General features: G+C 48.2%; 1 long non-coding RNA gene across 2 annotated transcripts; it reads right to left on the bottom strand.

Annotated features, from left to right (window-relative positions):
• Positions 1–3487: 3487 nt before the first annotated feature.
• On the bottom strand, positions 3488–18341 carry LOC111770269 (uncharacterized). 2 transcript variants are annotated; one of them, XR_011433833.1, is made up of 3 exons: positions 18237–18341; positions 17756–17919; positions 3488–5643 (listed from the first exon to the last, which is right to left on the bottom strand). It is a non-coding gene; the product is annotated as an uncharacterized lncRNA (long non-coding RNA). The 2 variants fall into 2 exon arrangements; XR_002803431.2 differs by lacking the exon at positions 18237–18341 and having other exon boundaries at positions 17756–17989.
• Between the last annotated feature and the right edge of the window lie 658 nt (positions 18342–18999).

Raw genomic sequence — 18999 nt, 5'->3', positions numbered from 1 at the left:
AGTGATCTTAGCTCAGAGGGTGGCAGATTGTATTCAAGAACATGACAAACCCTGAGCTGGCCCTGCGGCACAGTGGTTAAACTTTGGTGTGCTCCATTTCCATGGCCCAGGTTCCCGGGTTTGGATCCTTGGCGTGGACCTCCACTACTCATCAGCAATGCTGTGGCATCAAACCTCATATGAAGTGGAGGAAGAGTGGCACGGATGTTAGCTCAGGGCTAATCTTGCTCAGCAAAAAAAAAAAAAAAAAAAAACCACACGACAAACTCCATCCTATCTACAAGGAACCCACCCTGAACGTAGGGCTCGGTTGGATCAAAAGTCGAAGCAAGCATGAGGACTGAATTCCATCGTGCCCAGTGGACATCAGGAGAAGGACTCTCACAAGCAGGACGAGGGCTCCATTCACCGAGATGTCACCCCAGTCTTAGTGCCCATTCACTCAATAACAGCTGCCAGTCAATTAGGCAAACACTGACACAACTGGAAGGAGGGACACCCCGGGATTCTGTGAATGGTGGGGCTTTAACTGTCCTCTCTCGGGCATTGACAGAACCAGGAAAGACCAGCAGGAGAGAGCAGGCCTGGGCAGCGCCATCCCCCCTCCAGCTCCATTCACTGGCGCCCTGGATGCCCACCCATGGCAGCGGGACGCAGGCCCTTTCACGTGCTCATGGGACCGTTGCCAGCTGGAGACATGCCGAGCCCCCACGCAGCCTCAGTGAATTTAGAAGCGGTGAAATTCTGGGGAGAAGATGCTTCCTCAGCCAGCTTCTGGGCTCCACAGGGCGATGGCTACTTGAGGCTCTGGGAAGGGCTCCAGACGGGTGTCCACCCCACAGCCCCCACAAGGCCACACCTACCAGGGCGGGGCACCTGGGCCCAGCAGGCCCTCCCCCTCCCTGACAGAGCAAGGCCAAGACAGGAGGCCTGCATTAAGCCTGCCTTTACCTAATGGTCTGACATCTGGGGCCTCACCCACCCTGGGGAGACACCCCCTCCCAGGCCAGTCAGTTCCCAGAGATAGTGAAGGCTGGCCTGGGGACGCACCCTTCACATGCAAACTGACCAGTCCAGGGCCCGCTCCCCAACTCCTCTGTTGGCGTCTCACGCTCCAGGCCAGTAATCCTCTGCACTAGTTACCCCAGGGCAGGACGGGGCGCCTGGGGCCAGCCCAGAGCCCACTGAAAGTGTTTCCACCAGCCTGCTGCCTGCCTGACGCCGCCTTTCCCGCAGAAACCAAATCAAGCCTCTTGGCCACGTTGTGCCCGCTCCCTCTGCCTCATGACCCACCCTGGCGTTCCCCACGTGGCCCTCGTGGTGTGCTGTGCCCCTCCTCTTGGGGACCGTGAGCGTTGTCTTTCCAATGACGTCTTCTGAAATGCGGGCCTCAGGGTAGGGCCTTCAGATCCAGAGACAATGATGAAATCTATGTTTTTAAAATGAGAAGCACTGTCTCAGAGTTGGGAGGAGGGGCAGGAAAGAGGTCCACAGCGCGGGCTTCTCCACCTCGAGTCCCTCGGCCTCCCACTGGACAGCGCAGGCCAGCTCCCTGAGAAGGAGCCCCCGAGATGGAGGTTGGGACAGTGGGGGACGCACTAACCTAAATGCGTTCACACGAAACCTCAGCCCTGCATCACCCCCGGGTGTGGCAGCAGCCTGGTGTCTCTGCACCTCATTCAGCAGGCCCGGGACAGGAGCTGCCACGCACGCAGCCCCTACCTGCCCGACGCTGCTCTCTGGGGCTGCGGGCAGGCCCGGGCAGGATGCAGCTGGGCCGTGTTGGCTGAGAGCATCACCTGCTCCTCGGGCGAGTCTGGGAGCAGCTCCTGCAGGTGCAGAAGGCTGTGGGGTCGGCCCAGGGCTCCCGGCTGCAGCAGGGCTGACGCTGTGGCGGCCTTGGGTCTTCTCCCGCACCCCCGTGCTGGCCACCTCGCTCTCTGCCCACAGGGTCCAGGAGAGCTCTAGAACTTCACACGAGGCTGCTTGTCTTCTGGCCACAGCAGGACTGGAGATCCGAGGGCCACCCTGACGACCGCTTGGGTGCAGGCGAGACTCTCCAGGACGCCTGCCAGGACCAAGCCTGCTCTCCCGCCTGCTGGTTTCTCGGCAGAAGGCGTCCCAAGTGACTGACTGGCAGCCACGTGCAGTCAGCGGGCCTCTTGCTGTGTTCTTGGTGGAAGCCCCCTCCCCCACCCTAGGCACCAGGATCCCTACCCCTTGGAAACCAGGGCTGCCTGACCGGGAGCACACATATACCAGGGCATGCGCCGAGCCTTGAGGGGCCGACCCTGCCTTCCTGGGGCTCAGTGTCCCCAGCACTGGGGACCAGCCGGGCCAAAGCAGCTCACTGTGCCCTGGGGGGAAGGCTCAGGCCAGGGAACAGCTGCCCTGGAAACGGGCCAGGGACAGAGAGGGCCCTGCAGAGGGGGCCTTGGGTCCGTGGGAGCAAGCCTGCCCAGTGGGGAGCTCAACACGATGGGGTGGGGCAGCAGGAGGGGAGAGGCCTAAGACTCAGCCAGGACTGAATGAGCAGGAAGGCACAGACATGGTGATGTTGTCTGCAGGTTCCCCGAGGTGGGGACCCAAAACGTGTCAGCTCCAGAGTCAGGCCTCTTGCAAGGAGAGGCCCACTCATCTCCCCACGTGCTGGCCCCACCTCCCACCCCCCGTAGCTCAGCCCACTTGGCCAGCCGGGCCCAGCCTCCTGCTGCTAGGGGAAAGTGTGCTGCTGGCAGAGAAGAGCTGCTCGCTACTGCACCTGGGGTCGCACTGTGGCCTGCCCACTCCCTCAGGACGCAGGACCTGGAGGAGACAGAGGCAGGAGCAGAAACAGCTGGCTAGGATAAACCGGTGACGAGGGTGGGGTTTGAGAGTGGGCTCAGGCCCTCTGGGCTCAGGGCGGGGATCTGGGGGCTGCGGGCAGAGGGGGGGCAGGAGGGGCCATGCAAAGGCTGGGAGGTGGGACCTGGCTGGCTTAGGGTGTGGCTGGGGTGAGGCCCTCTGAGCACTGAGCACTCCCTCCTGCCCTCATCCCCTCCTGGGCCCGCAGATGGTCCTGTCCTGTCCTGTCCCAAGGTTTCCCTGGGGCCACCACCAACCTCTTCCACAGCTAGACTGGGGACGAGGGGACGCATCTCTGAAACACAAAACAACGTCACCCTGGGGAGAGCAGCGCATCCTGCTCTAGAGCTCATCACCAACAAGGGGGTTCACCACCCTCCCAAGAGAGCAGGACGTCCCAGCGGGGTAACTGCTGTTCACAGGTCGTTTGTTCAATGATTAAGGTGCTCTGAGATCTGAGTTCATCAGCAATAATCCAATTGGTTTCTATCGATTCCACATTTCTCCCCGTACGAAAGGACGAGAGAAATAGGCCCACTTTTCAAAAGCACCTTCAAACTAATGGATGATATAATCTTAATCTAATTAATTTAGACCCAGCCCTGCCCAGGAACGGGGTATGTCAGGATGCCAGAGCTGGGCATCTTGTAAAATTTAAAGCTTTATTGCCAGAGGTTCGATTCCTCTTCCTGACAACGCGCTTGTAATCAGCGTTCTCCGACTCATCACCCCCATCCCGCTCGCCACTGCTCTCCTCACGATGGTCCAGTGAGAAGCGTTAGGCTGCATAGGACTCCTCAAAGGACCAACACGGTCGGCCCCCGTGGCCTGCTGCAGCCCATCGCTGGTGCCGTCAGACTATTCATTAAAGAACCGCCACACCACCAACACCGTCAACATCCCAATTTCTCGTTGCACCAATCCCGCCCCTCCCTCTGGCCCCGACAAGATGAATTCCACGACCCACACCACGCCCACTGATTAACAGAAGCCTAGGCCTACTGTTTGCACGAACCCTGTCAGGCCTAGCTGTTTATTCCATTCTCTGATCAGCCTCAGCTTCAAATTCAACACGTGCACTAATTAGACCCCTACGAGCAGCAGCACCAACAGTTTTGTGGGAAGTAACGTGAGCAATTATTCTACTGTCCGTCCTGCTAACGTACCATCGTTTTCACTTTCAACATTAATTTTTACCCAAGAAGACTTATGACTAATTTTTCATCTTGACTACTAGGCACAGGATGATTCATTTCAACCCTGGCAATGGAACCAAGCGAGTTCCATTGATTGAACAGAGGGAGAGTCGAACGCGTCTCTGGCTTCAATGTTGAATACACAGCGAGTCCACTTGCCTGCTTCTTCCCGGCAGAACATGCCAAGAGCATGATGCCAGACATCCTCACAACAATTCTATCTCTAGGAGAATCCCACGGCCCCTGCACACCAGACTTATACACAACTAACTCCTTTCAGAACCCTTTCCTTCATTACATCTTTTTTAATGAATCTGAGTGTCCTATCCACACACCCCGTTTGGAGGGGATGTGGGTTTTGGTTATCCAAGGGCTCCGGCTCCTGGGCAGTGTCCTGAGGCTTGAGTTTCTGATTTAACTGTCCCAGGGATATTCCCCTTGGGGTTATTGATGGAGGTTATGGCGGTTTTATTTATTTTGAAAACTGATGAGGGAGAAATTGTGTTTAAGTCTAATGGGATAGGGGGTTGAGTATTTTATGACACTGGAGATGCTGGGTTTTTTACTGAGGTGGGCTTAGGAATTGCTGCCTTATGGAGCCATGGGACTGGAGTGGTAATTGTGACTGGTTGGTCATTATCTTACTGGCTCTTAGGTAATATCAGCCCTGATATGGGTTCCCCTACAGGGAGCCCAGCATATATGGGTTAAAACTACAAGCACACATTCCCAGTTCCCTGGGTCCTTAGTTACGCTCATACGTAAATGTGTTTCTTTACCCTCTGACTCCCTGAGCTTCACAACCAAATAGAAGTTACACATTGTTAAAGCCCAGATGGGCTCAAGCTGGGCTCGCACTAAAGCGGTGGCTGATCCCAGGACCTTGAAGTTCTTTCACAGAGAAATTAGTGCCCAGAGAATGTCAAGAAACAGAAGCTTCCCAGAGTCCACCATCCACCATGGAGATAAACAGCCAGGGACGTCCATCTGTGGAATCCTTTGTCTCCCCGCCCTTGGAAGCTGTCCCAAACGTGGGCCGATGGGAAAATGCTGACCAAGAAGGTCACAGCTCCCCTCCCCTACCTAAAACCCCAAATAAAAACCCCTACGCGTTTCTTAATGGGGAGCTAGCAGTGCTTGAGGCACCAGCCCTTGCTGTGCTCCCCCTGCTGGGCAAAGAAAGTAAAGCCTTTCCTTTCCCCTCAAGACTCTGTCCTCGTTATTTGGATTGGCATCGGGTTCAGAGACTGAACTTTTGGTTACACAGTTGGCGACCCAGATGGGACCTGTGGGTTGTTCCCGCTGAGACCCCCTCGGCTTCTTCGGATGCTCCAGAGTTGTGCTCTGCGCCTGCCCCAGTTGTGGAAGTGGAGAGCTGGAGAAAGACTCAGGGAGGCCTGATCACCCGGGACCAGTACTTAGTTGACTGGACTTCACCCAGGTCGAGTCCAGGTCTGCTCCCTTGGCTGGCCTCTGCGGAGTGCCCAGCACAGCCAGAGGGGCCGCTCCAGCCGCTGGGAAAGCGGGTTTCACTCTGGGAGGCTTCCCTCATGCTTCATCCCCTGGGTGGCCGTCTGGACCTCTGGAGACCTCTGGAAACTACCTTGGGGAGAAGGAAAGAGCGTTTGTGTGGAGTCGTGATCCCCCAGCCCAACTAGGTCAGTCCCCCGGTGTGCACAATCGAGGTCCCTTGTCTTTGCTCATTTGGGAAGATCTGTAGGCTGCGACTTCATTTATTGGGCACACCTGTCAGTAGGACACAGACTACGCTGGAACTGAAGTGTTTTGAGTTTTGGTTTCTTTGTATTGGCTTCCGTTGCTGGCTGAGGGTGTTTGGAAAAGCATGCTTGTTTGGTTTGGTTTGGTCTCTTTGGTTGTTGTTTGTCTGTCTGTCTGTCCCCTTTTGTGTTGACATGGGAGTCACCACATGGAGCCCCTTGGGAAAGATTTTGGCTGATGGTCAATCCATAGTTACAAGCCGATGACAAAAAATATGGTATTTTGTTGTAACACCACCTGGCTGATGTATGTCTTGGAAAGTGAGGAAAGATGGACATTGAATGGAACTTTGAGTTATTACACCATCTTACAGCTGGAGTTGTGTTGTGAAAGGTCTGGAAAACGGGATGAGTTTCCACCTGTGCAGGGTTTTATGTGGTTGCATGATCAGGTGTCCTGCCAGGGAACAAGCTGACGGTCCAAAGAAAAGCCAAGCTCCCAGTAGTCAAAGATGCTCAGATACCAAAAGAAAAACTTGATGAGGACATGCCAACCCTGAGCGTTTTAAATCTCTTTAATCCTAATTTCTATGTGACACAGCCCCTGATGGTAAATGCCCCCGACATTAGAAGGAAGCTCAAGAAGGTTGAAGGCACCACAGCCACAAGTTCTGGTCACTTGATGAAAGTTGCTTTCAAAGTTTATAATGCTCGAGAGGAACGTAAAGCCAAGCCAGCCAAGGGCTTTACACAGCTCCCCCAGATGGAGAGACAGAAATGGGGAGCCAGGGCTGCATAGGGAGGTGCACCAAATATTGGGGAAAAATCAGTGTGCCTACTGCAAAGAAAAGGGGCCCTGGAAAAATGAGTGCCCTAAGCTGGAGGAAGGCATGAGAGGGAAAAATCGGGGTCCTCCTAACAAGCTCCCTGACCTCTTGAGTCCAAGACTCTGAGGAGGAAGACGACTGATGGGGCCAAGGGTTCTTTGCCATGCTGGTGGCTCCCGTTCCAATAGTCCCCCATGAGCCCTGGGTACAAGGGACAGTGGGGACACAATTGGCTGACTTTCTGCTGGGTACTGATGCCACTTATTCATCATTAAATAATTCCTCAGTTGCCATTGTTGGAGTCAATGGGAAAATTCAACAGAGCCTCATGCTGCAACCACTGGAATGCAACTTGGAAAAACGAAATTTGGATTCCTACCTAGGGTGCTTTGTGTTACTGTACCTGATTCATGGCAGTAATTTTTAAATAATAACAGTGGGAACTCTGTGTATGTGTGTCTATATGTATGTTAGATGTGTATGATGTTTTATATCTGCATTGTATGGCCAAAATTCAGAGCTCTATTTAATTGATTTAAACTAAATACATACTATAAATTCTAAATGTAAGAAATACTATCCCAAAGGTGTTTCAAGGTGTTCAGCATGATACAAAATGATCTTTGGTAAACAAAAGCCTGTTTAAGTTTGCTGGTTTGATTTAAAATAGGCATGTCCTCAAAGTTAGCATTGGTGGATATAATGCAGACGTATAGCCTGGGTCAACTGGTCAAATGAACTCATGTTATCTCTGTTAGAGAACTTATCAGCAAAAATAACTTGGTATAATAGCTGATTTTGTTTGATGCCTCACGAGGTTTTTGTAGGCAGCCTAAATTTAGTTGTTGAAAATGGGTAAGAGTTTTTAAGTACAACAATTATGTTTTATAGTCTGCATACTTGAAAAACACCTTCCAAAATCTTTTTGGAAATTTAAGCTTTTCAGAGCTTTGTTAAGTTCAATTAAATAATGAAAGTTTATTTGGTATCTACGTCATTTCCACATAAGATAAAATATTGAAAGTTGATTCCTAAGCATAGATTTGTCTGCGTTTGATTTCTTATCCCAAAGAAACTGAAAGATGCTTAGGCCCTATTGATAAACATGTTTTATGTATGCTGAGGAATTTTCTATGAGAAAAGACATATTTCTAAAAAGCCTGTATACAAGGAAAGTAAAATGTATGTTTTCAGTAAAGGAGATAAAAAGAATAGAGATATTTTTGTTTGTTTTGTTAAGAAAGACAAATTTGTCCTGAAGAACTAGGAAAGAAAATAAAAAAGGAAAGAAGACCTGGGACAAATTCTGAAGGTGAAAAGCAGGTGACAGAAGGTTTGTGGAAGTAAAACCCTGAGGAGTTTTGTTTATGGTCAAGGTGACTGAGATTGAAATGAATTTATTAAGTAAATAAGTTTCAATTTCAAAAGCAAGCTGATGCAAAATCACTGCTTTAACTCTGTTTGCCCTTGACTATTTCTGTTGCCACTTTGAATAGATGCATGAGCGTGGTTTTGCAGGGAGCGTTGTTTCCTATCTGAACAAATGTTTTAAATCTTTTAATATTTTTTGACAGGCTCTCCTCCACCCTGCAAAATATTCGAGTCCTGAATAAAGGCTTTCTTTTGACCTAGGAGAGGACGGAGAGTTTGTCTGGGGATTTTCAGAGGCCCCCGAGACGTCTCAGAGAAATCCGCTCTCTTCCTATAAGAAAAAATATTAAACCCATTAGGCTTATTTGGTATGTTAAATTACATGGGAAACATTGTCAAGTAAGTAATAATAAACTTTTTTAGATGGTATTATGTGGATAAATGTTATAGATATAAGTATTTCAAAAATTATATAATAGTCCTAAAATTCCGACCTGTTCTGATTGTCAGCCATGATTCTGGTTATTACCTCAAAGTGTTACATGTCTCAAGAACTGTCAAGTGTCTTTGTCAATTGCCATTTTTTGAATGTTTGGTTACTTGCAGACAGTTGTTTTATGCTGATGTTTTTATAGAAGTGTTTTGTCTTCAGAGAAGTTCATAAAAAGGGTTCTAATACAGGTTTCTGATATACTTTCCGATTATAAAACTAAGCTGGGTAAGAAATTACAGAACTCTAACAGAGAAACTGATGAGCTCATAAAACTGCTGACAGAAGATAAGAGCAAGAGCCAGTGACGCAGGACTGAAGAAACTGATGCAGATAATTATGATTATTATGATTTCTTGTTTAAGATATTGCTGATTTTTAAAATTTTTTTTTCAGATTTAAGAAGACATATTTCTCTTTTCTCTTAAGGAACTATAACGTAGCAATTTGTAAGCAAAATTGAAGCATTTATCTTTTTCTCTCTGTCTAAGCCCTCAAAAATGTAGAAACTCTTGATGAGTAAGTATTCTTATTTTCATGGCAATATGATCGTTTGCATAAGTTCAATAAGAGTCTGTTCTTATAGGAGGATGCAACTGGAAATAGTGCTTATATTACCAAGGCTTTGACTAGAAAGTCATATTTGAAAAAAACCCCACACAGGCTCAGATACGACAAGACAGCTTTCGAGGTATAGAGGTTGACTTTCTGGAATAAAGCCACTTGGAAATGTTGGCCTGGTACCTTGCTTATGGGTTCCCTGGTAAGCAAGCCCTGGTAAGGGTGAGTAAAGAATGTCACTCCCTCTGGCAGGTGCAAAGAACCCCAGGCTATTTTGGGGAAACTTGCAAAGAGAGGAATTCACCCAAGACTGTAGGTATTGCAGGTGGAGTCTGATGACAAGTCCTTGGCTTGGCTTTCCTGGCCTTGAGAGGCCTTTAAAGTTCGATCTGAGATTTCTTATAAAAAATTCCAGCTAAGTAGGTTTAAAAGAGCCTATATGATCAATTGCTATTCTTGCTGTACTTATGTAAATAATCGGGCCAAGTTTATTAAAACTAGACATTTTGCAAACCAGTTAGTGTTAATTTGGCTATGTTTGGTAAAATTGAGGGTGATTTTAGAGAGAAAAAATTATGTTTCAGTAGAAACCATAACACATTTGTGGATATTAGATCCTAGTTCTGATAATGGTCTTTGAGGTTCTTGTTATATCTGTTAACTGAACTGGATCCTGAATTCTTCTAGTCTCCTAAAATATCTGGCTACAAATCTCCAAACCAACATTTTCAGTTTTCCCCCATCATTTACATTCAGAATCATTGAGAACTGCATCTTCCCTGTTTCCTGGAGCCTTGCAAACTGAAGGGGGAGGGCTTGATATGAACCTAAGAGAAAGTCATGTCTGCTCCTACATAAGCCACTCAGAAAGGTACGAGATAGCACCAGCAGAGACACTCGGAGCTGCAAAAGATGCTCGACTCAGACACCTAGAAATCTTTTAACTGGTTGCCACCTGGGCTCAGGAACTGATTTATAACTTGCTGCAACCATTAACCTTGTTTTCCTTTTGTTTCTCTAGAAATGTTTCTTATTAAATACCTGGTTACAGCAGAATGTCAGATCATCATACTTCCATCCTAGATGGTACGAAAACAGGTATTGGTGACTGGTTTTCAAGCTTATTTTCCTGGATATCAGAAGGAGTCTGATCCACGTTGTCTGGCATTCTACATTTCTGTTTGTCTCTGCCCCTATTAATGGCTGGGATATGTATTATGGTTAAATTTGTCCTCTGCTGTGTTTCCAGCATTTGTAAAACTGCGACTGAGACTACACCCCACAGGGAAACTGGCAAAAACATGTTGAAGCTTTCCACTGCAAAAACCCCCTAGCTCTTGCCCTGATTCAGCAGGAAGCAGCCAGACGAGCATGACGCCCCTTTTCCATGGAAATGGAGAGTAAGAAATGACAGTGGGGGATAGGTTACTGGTTCTTAGTTAATACCAGCCCTGATATGGGTTCCCATACAGTGAACCCAGCGTATGTGGGCTGAAAACTGCAAGCACACGTTCCCAGTTCCCTGGGTCCTTAGTTACGCTCATACGTAAATGTGTTTCTTTACCCTCTGACTCCCTGAGCTTCACAACCAAATAGAAGTTACACATTGTTAAAGCCCAGATGGGCTCAAGCTGGGCTCGCACTAAAGTGGTGGCTGATCCCAGGACCTTGAAGTTCTTTCATAGAGAAACTGATGTCCAGAGAATATCAAGAAACAGAAGCTTCCCAGAGTCTACCATCCACCATGGAGATAAACAGCCAGGGACGTCCATCTGTGGAATCCTTTGTCTCCCCGCCCTTGGAAGCTGTCCCAAATGCAGGCCGATGGGAAAATGCTGACCAAGAAGGTCACAGCTCCCCTCCCCTACCTAAAACCCCTAATAAAACCCCCTACCCGTTTCTTAATGGGGAGCTAGCAGTGCTTGAGGCACCAGCCCTTGCTGTGCTCCCCCTGCTGGGCAAAGAAAGTAAAGCCTTTCCTTTCCTCTCAAGACTGTTGTCGTTATTTGGATTGGCATCGGGTTCAGAGACCAAGCTTCCAGTTCCAGTTGCTTACTGGTCTTCTGGTTATTCTAGAGGTTACTCATGGAAATTAAATACGGACAGGCAGGATTCATGATGAGGAAAAAGAAGAAATATAGTTTGTTCAGACTCTTTGGTCGGAAACTATTGTTGAGATTTTGTGTTTGGAAGTGGGAAATGGATTTTGGTAACACGCTTTCTGGTCAAATTAAGTGTAGTGGGCATGATGCTGATTTCGGCTTGCTGGTAAGTTCATGAATGGTGAGAAGTGGTGCATAATGGTTGGAAAACATCTGAGAAGTTTGGAGAGTTTGAATAGGTTTGAAGGATGATCAGATTTTAGATTTGTGTTGCAAGGTTGAGTTCAAGCACCAGAGCAAAGCCTAGAAGAGTCACGGCAAGGGCTGTTAGTTCAGACAACAGGACAGTTAGTGGTGGAATGGTTGTTGGAGAAATGTTGCTGGAGATAAGAAACCTGGCAAAGACACCCCCCAATTAAAAGACGTTTGATGGAATTAATTAGGAGGGGGTATCTCCATGAATTACAATAAAGGTAGAAAAACGAGCCTGTCCTAGGAGTGCAATTGATTATACAGGCTTTTTTAAAAAATCTGCTTTGCTGGAATTTTTTTATGAGGAATCTCAGATCGAACTGTAAAGGCCTCTCGAGGCCTAAAAGCCAAGCCAAGGACTTGCCGTCAGATTTTGCCTGCAGTACCTACAGATTTGGGTGGATTTCTCTTTGAGGTCCCCCGAAATATTCTGAGGTTCCTTGCACCTGCCAGATAAGCAAGCTTCCTTACTTACCGGGTAAGATTGCCAGAATCTCTGTAAACAAGGTACCAGGCCCATGTTTCCAAGTGGCTGTATTCCAGAAAGTCCAATCTTTGTTCCTGAAAAGCTGTCTTGTCATATCTGAGCCTGTATGTTTCAAATATGACATTGCGGTCAAAGGCTTGGTAATATAACCAATGTGTCCTGTTATAAGGAGAACAGATTCTTATTGAACTTATGCAAATAACTATATTGCCACAAAATAACCATAATCACTCATAAAGAGTTTCCAAATTCTAGAGGGATCAGGTAGGGAGAAAAAGATAAGTGTTTCAGTTCTGCTCATAAAGGTATAACTTCACCAAATTGCTGTAAGCCATAATTAGCATAAGAGAAAAGAGAAAAAGATTTCCTTAAATATGAGAAAATAAAACAACACATCAAAACTCAACAACATTTCAAACAGAAGTCATAAAAAGTTATAATCATCCTCATCAGTTCACACAGTCCTGTATCATTGATTCTTGAGCTTAATCTTCTGTTAGCAGATCTATGAGCTCAGTTTCTGTTAGAATTCTGTAATTTCTTACCCAGTTCAGTTTTACACTCTGAAAGTTTATCAGAAACCTGTAGTTTAGAACCTTTGTGTCAGAATCCTTTCCAGGAATTTCTCTGAAGATGAAACACATTTGCAAAAGCAAAGCATCACAGTAAAACAGCAACTATCTGCAAATGACAAAAGACTCAAAAAGGCAAATGAGAAAGAAACTTGGCTACTTCTGTGACATACAACACTTTAAGATAATAACTGGAATTATGACTGATAACCAGAACAGATTAGAATTTTAGGAGTGCTATATAATGTTAAGACACGTATATTAATAACACTCACCCACATAACACCACATAAGAAAGTTTGTCATCGCTCATTTGACAATGCTTCCCATGTAATTTAATAGACCAAATAAGCCTAATTAGTTTAGTATTTTCAAAAGAAACCCTTCTATTCAGGACTTGAATATTTTTGATGAGAAGCTTGTCAAAAATATCAAAAGACTTTAAAACACTTGTTCAAACAACGCTCACTGTGAAACAATGCTCAGGTATCCATTTAAAGTGACAACAGAAACAATCAAAAATCTTAAGAGTGACCTCAGTCATTATTTTAACAAAACAGATTTGTCTTTTAGGTAGACTTATTCAAAGGAACACCTTTTATAACCTCTTTATCAAGAGCAGACCAAAAGTTCAGGAAAATTATCTTGAGAGAAAAACCAAATTTTAATTTCTGCACCAGCTTATTATTAAAACTCATTTACTTAGTTGGATTTACTTTAATCTACTTGACTAGGCATAAAACTCCTTTCAGACTTTCTCCTTCACAAACCTTCTACAACTTTCTTTTTGCTTTCAGAATTTGTCCCAAAGTCTTTCTTTTTTCCTTTCTAGTACATTAGGACAAATTTATCTTTTTTAACCCATCAAACAAAAATACTTGCATTCTTTATACCCTCTTTACTGAAAACATACATTTTAACTTTCCTTGAATACAGAGCTGTTTTCCTTATTAATTCCCAGTAGCTTTAATTATATATGTTAATTAGAACTTTTAACCATTAACAGACCCTAGTAAACACTAAAAGGTAAGCAATTACAAATTGTCTTTTATATCAGCATTCTAAACACTTCATAATTTCTAGAAACATGCCACTTTACAGTAACAGACCCAAAGACTTTTAGCCTCTCTGCAATAAGAAGCCAAAAGTAGATAACTTAGATATGTTTAGCTGTAATGCTTGTGTGCTATCCAATCCAAAAATGACCCAGATGCTCAGATTTTTATCATTTAACTTAACTTGGCAAAACTCAAGATTGTTATCAAAAAGAATTTGGAAGCTGTTTTTTTTTTTTCAAGTATATAGACCATAAAACAGTTATTGTACCCACAAAAACTTCATGAGACATTAGACAAAACTGGTCATCATTTAAAGCTATTATTTGGCTGATGAATTTAACAGACAATGTGAGCTTATTTGACTAGTAAACCCAGGCTGCATGCCTGCATCATAGGCAAATACCGACAACTCTGACAACAAGACTATTTTCAATCAGACCAACGAACTTAAACAAGCTTTCATTTACCAAAGGTTAATTCACATCACGTTAACTTGAAAGACATTGGATTAATTTCTACTACATTTAGAATTTATGTAAGTGCTTACTTTAAGCCAATTAAACCGAGCTCTTAATTTTGGCCATACCATCCGGAGGTAAAATATCACACATATAACGTACATAAGACACACATACACAGAGACTGCACAGCTATTGTTTTTTTTACCAATATTTGTGGAGAAGATACTCAAGATGCTAGATTTTTTGCAAGGGCACGCTTATGGCCATTTTTCCTCTCCCCTCCTCTCTCTCTTTTCTTTTTTTCCTTCAGTCTTAGGAATCAGTGATGGGCTAGATAGTAGCTCCTGGAGAGGGGAGATGATAATCCTTTTCTTGATAAAGGAACTGGGTGGAATCTGAACTGCCTCTAGAGCTGTATTTCCAGTCTTGCAAGGATTTTCTAAGGACAGTTGCTCTTGATTTCCCAGAAACTGGACTGTAACTTGAATGACGTGCTAGGTTGATCTACCTGTCCAACTGCACCATAAAAGCACAGAGAAACCTCTCAAGTTTTCTCCCGGCTGGAATTTCTGGGGCATAACCCATCCAATTGAAAGTGTTTCTAATTAGTTAGAATGCACCCAAGTGGTGAGTCTCCGGGGATGCTTAGGGCATTCCCCAAGGCGGTAAAGCCAGTGTCCGACTGACAGTGGACTGGAGAAGGGTGCAGAGTCTGATTGCGGGTGTCAACATAGTTATAAGATTTAATCAACGCCCACTTAGCCAGCGCAACTTTGTCCCTGAGCCCGCACAAGGGGAGCTAGGGAAGCAGGAAGCAAAGGCCTGGAACTGGCTGGAGGTCGGGGCTCCCAGTGCCAGGGTTGAAAGTTAAGTCCCTGGCACAAGGTTTTCAAGTTTTCGATTTTACAGAAGGTCCAGGTTCTGGTCAGGTCCAGCCTGAACTTAACCTCGACTTGGTGGCGACAGAGGAGATGATGAACGAAACAGACAAAGAAAGGAAAAGAAGAGATCAGACCTCACCCTCATGGCCTCTTCCTGAGGGTTATCAAGATAAGAGTCACACAACAGTTCCCGTGCTGGGGCACACAACCCTAGCACGACAGTTCACAGAATAAATCACAGGTCTCCTACTCTCATAGCCAACTCAGTAGGTGACTAAAATACTCAATGAGTCAACCGTCAAGGGAGGGCACCCCACTTGGGGTCACCGGGGTGATCAGGCCCGGAAACCCAAAGTTGGGGCTCCCAGGGGTGGAGGCTTTGACTCTTGAAAGATTTCTTTGTTTCCCGGTTGCAAAGCTCAAAAGGAGACAAAAATGGCCATTGTAACTCTAAGAAAGATGAAAGAGATGGGTCCATTACTTTGAAAATCCCCCCTGAACCTAGGGCAGCATCCTACCCGTCGTTCGTACTGTGGGGTTCCTATAGCAAGGGGTGATGGGGGGGTCCTCCAGCATTGCATGCCTTGTATACCTTCCTTGTTATGCCTGGCAGTAACAGGTGCCTGGTGAATGGTCCCCAGGATAAAAGGATAGAGAAAAACAGTGAGGAATTTTCCGCCAGTCTGGGGGACATTCTACCCAATTGCAGCCTGGAGCCATTCTCCCAAGAAGGGGTTCCCATACTCCACCAAAGGTTAGAGTTTGGTACTTCCCTTGAAGTGGAGTCCCGATTGGGACTTTCCCTCAGTTCAGAGCATGGTCAGGTGCCATGGGAGGGATCCCAATCCAGCCTTAGGAAAAGAAACCTTCCGTGGGAGTCTTGCAGATTGGCGAACGTCCTAATGACTTAAGTGGCCGACCCGCGCCCACGTAAAATTTATATATTAGAGATAGAGTCAAGAAGGAATGGATTAATTCATTCTTCATCACCCTGAGGCTTAAGGTACTGATTCTCTTCAAGCTGAATGCCATGATTTTCCCCCTAGAGTAGCCATGGGCAGCAAACGTGGATTCATACAGCCATCCAAGAAAGTTCCCGATGGAGAAGTGAATTTAGATCCATCCTCGAAAAAGAGAAAGGCACAAGGAAAAAGGGCACTTACCAGAACTTGAGCTCACAAGCCGATGAAGCAAGTTGCCCGTACGGGCCACCAGAAATGATGTGGGGTCGGTGAGCCAAGGAGTCGAAAGAAAGATTTCTTGAACTCTCAAGGCCTGGCAGTGGTGCTCTTTTATTTAGAGAATAGTACGGAATAGCATGGGGACAGGACCCATGGGCAGTCAGAGCTCCTGCTGCTGCCCTGAGTTGAGGGTTAGGGCTAAATTTATAAGGCATGGGTACGTAACTTATTTTTACTGGAAAAAGAAAAGATGATGTAAAAAGTCATTAAATGATTTCAGTGCAGATGGGGTCTGGTTATTGTGTGGTCATATAACTTTAGGTACAAATCTGGCCATATAGATTGGCATGTAGGTGAGGATGCCCTGGGCTTCTCTCCCTGGGGCAGCCCTAATTCACACCATAAAAATCCACCAGGTCATATAGTTTGGCATGTAGGCCAGGTCACCTTGGGCTTCTCTAGCTGGGGCTGCCTTAATCCACATCACAAGGAAGTGAGGTGTACAGAGTGGTTATATACCCTCATACAGGACGTTTCACATGTGATTGAAATGTCCCTCCCACAATAGTCACAAGATTGCCCTGTTGGCACAGCACTTGATGGACAGAGCAGGTAGTGGGTCGGCTATCTTGGGGGGCGCAGCAGGAGGCAAGTCTATTGTCTCCAGCTGGGCGGTCACAGGTGAGCGCAGCAATCAGCTTCCAGCCTAAGGAAAGATGCTTAATCCTTAAAGAAATGCCAAGGTTGGGAGGGGGAGGGAAGTTGCACCTTTATCTCAAGGGCCTTTGCTCTTGCCATAGGGAAGCTCTAAAGCAGATATACAACGCATGCTCAACGGCCTCGGTCAGGCCCTTTTGGAAAGACAAGTTGAGGCAGAGTTAGGTTTACACCAAATGGCTTCCTCATATTCTCCAATATATCCTATTGCTTGCCATTTTTATTTGTCACCCGTCTCCTGCCTCTGTCCCCAGGTCCACCAGTGTGGTACCCCAAGGACTTGGTCTCTGCTCTCACCAGGGACCACACCCCCTGGGAAGCCCTGAGCCACTCTGGGCTGGACAACTAGCCATCCTGCCTCTGGCCTGTGTTGGGCCCGCTGAGCCCTGGGGAGCCGGCAGGGTCAGAGCAGGGACGACCGTCAGGGGCTCACAGGCTGGGCAGGGGAGACAGGCTGTTCAGGGCCCCAGCTGGGGTGGGCCATGAGGGGGCCCAGGGCCCAGGGCTGACTCTGCTAACCCTGAAGTTTCCGCCTGGGCTGGCAGGAAGCCACACGGGCAAGCAGGCTCTCCCCCCGGCCTGGCCTTAGATTCCACCCCACTCACACAGACACGGAATTTATCTCCCAGGACAGGGAGGGGCTGAGGGTGGAGATTAGCCACCTGCTGGGGGCTCCCACCCCAGGGCGGGAACAGCTCAGGCATCCAAGAACAGCCGGGCCCCGGAGGCACCCTCACCCTGTGCTGGGGGCTCACTTTCGTCCCCTGAGTGGGGTTTCGGGGACGAGGCCCACCAGGAGCTGTTCTGCTGCTGGTGGGTATGGCTTTCCTGTGTGTCTGCTCCCCTACCCCAGGGCCAGGGTGAGTGGGTGACAGAGGGCTGGGTCAGCCTAGGAGAGCCGGGCAGCTGGGGAACAAGGGCAGGATAGGGACATGGCAGGCCGGGATGGGGAGGAAGGCATTGTGGGGGTACACCCAGGGGCAGGAATAGGGGCGCTGGGGCGCGGCTGGACAGACAGGCAGGCTCAGGAGACTCACCAGGCTCAGGGCGTCAGCCTTGGGTGCCGGGCTTCAGGGTGGCGGCCCCCAGCCTCGCAGAGGCTCCATGTCTCTCCTTAGGACCCCTCATTCCCTGGCTGCTGTCCCCTGCCCCCTGCCAGCAGGATGAGCTTCAGCACTTGGGCTTCCTGCTGCCTCGCTGGCTGAAAGAGAAAGAGAAACTGCAGCAGGGGCCAGCGAGGACGGCCTTCGGGGTGATCTCAGGAAGTATTCGTCTCCAGTCCCCAAGTACGTGCCGTTGGGGCCCTAGGCTGCCAGGGGATCAGGACCCCACAGTGACAGGCAGGGAGGGCCCTGGGATGCAGTCTGCAGTTAGCAGGACCTGAGGCCCAGAGCAGAGGGCAGGGCAGGGGGAGGGGGGCAGCATAGGCGGCAGGGGGGATCCCCTGCTGACCCTAGAGAGCCAGCCTGCAGGTCCCGACAGCAGGAGCCAAGAGGAACCTCCTTGGCTGCCTGTTACCTGTCTCTGTTCAAAAGGGGAACTTGCTTCCATGGAAAGGGGGGACCCTGCTTCTCTGGAAAGGGGGGAAGCTGCTTCTATGGAAAGGGAGGAACCTGCTTTTATGGAGAGAGAGGACCATCCCCTCCAAAGAAACCCCGTCCCTTCCAAGGAAACCCCACCTCCCAGCAGTGCACTCTGGGCGTGTCCACCCTCTGCCCAGACTGAGGCAGGCTGGTTTCCACCTGCACAGCCCTGCCCACGACTCTGCAGAAGGCAACCCTTCCCCGACACCGGGAGGCTGGGGGTCCCTGAGTCCCCGTTGGGGCAAGAAGGGGGGTACTTTGTGAGCACCCACAGGGGCCCCCATTGAGTCCACCCCCACCTGCCCCTGGGACGGGGTGGGAGTGGCTATTTCCTGCTCACATTTCACAGATGGGGACCCCGGGGCTCAGAAAGGGACAGGGACTTGCCCAGGGTCTCCCATGTGCAAACTGTGCTGAGCCCCAAACCACAGCCTTCCTGTGCAGACGGGGCTCTCCCCACCCCGGCTTCCCTGCAGCCAGGGCCATCACGTGAGCTGGGGGAAAGGAGGGCAGTCCTGGGAGGCAGAAGCGGGGGCTGGTGAGAGGCAGCCCACCCACCCCTGGATTACTCTCACTGCCACCACCCTGCCAGCCACCTACAGCCCCTGATTCCCAAAGTTATTGTTTAAAAATTACTGCCATGAATCAGGTACAGTAACACAAAGCACCCTAGGTAGGAATCCAAATTTCGTTTTTCC

This window comes from Equus caballus, chromosome 2, assembly GCF_041296265.1.
Source record: "Equus caballus isolate H_3958 breed thoroughbred chromosome 2, TB-T2T, whole genome shotgun sequence".
NCBI lineage: Eukaryota > Metazoa > Chordata > Mammalia > Perissodactyla > Equidae > Equus > Equus caballus.
Note: the sequence above shows the minus strand (reverse complement) of the source record. Positions and strands in the feature narration are given on the sequence as shown.